Source organism: Pelophylax lessonae (assembly GCF_965119305.1).
Source record: "Pelophylax lessonae genome assembly, chromosome: 5".
In the NCBI taxonomy this organism is placed as follows: Eukaryota; Metazoa; Chordata; class Amphibia; order Anura; family Ranidae; genus Pelophylax; species Pelophylax lessonae.
Window position 1 is genome coordinate 430,520,054 of NC_138772.1, and position 797 is coordinate 430,520,850.

A 797-nucleotide genomic window follows, 5' to 3' on the forward strand; every position below is an offset into this window, starting at 1 on the left:
TACACCTTCATACCCGAGGTGTGAAGGTGCAGAAATTGGGCCACTTATGAAGATGTAGGAATTGGGGTGATCTGAGGTGTAAAGTGGCAGGAGTTGAGGCGATATGAGGTGTGAAGGTGCAGGAATTTGGGTGATCTGCGGTCTGATGGTGCAGGAACTGGGGTGATCTGAGGTGTAAAGATGCAGTAATTGGGGTGATTAGAGGTCTGATAATATAGGAATTGGGGTGTTCTGAGGTGTGAAGGTGTAGAAATTGGGGCTGATCCTAGATATGAAGGTGTAGGAACTGGGAGTGATCGGAGCTGTAAAGCTTCAGGAGTTGAGGTGGCATGAGGTCTGATGGTGCAGGAATCAGGCTGATCAGGGGGTCCAATGGTGCAGGAGGTTACCATTTGCTTTACCACTTTTCATTGACCTTTGAAAGCTCAATATTCTTTTCTTATTATTAAAGTAGTTTATAGCATTTACATTGAAAACATTTTTTTTGGCACACTATGCTCGAAAGGTTGCCTACCCCTGTTTTATGCCATTCTATTATAATTTAATGCAAGTATCTATTTTGAGACTTCTGAATTCCAGGTTTGGTATTGATAGTTACATTGGTTCAGTTTGGACCAACATTAACTATGTACAGGCAGTCCCTGGGTTACAAACAAGATATGGACTGTAGGTTTGTTCTCAAGTCAGAACAGGTAAATTTTTTAAGTGTAGCCCCAGCCAAAATAATCATTTTTAAGTTTTTTGGATAGCATAGGGAAGGGTTAACGCCCCTGTACTTGTTTGTTTTGCTGTCTGTA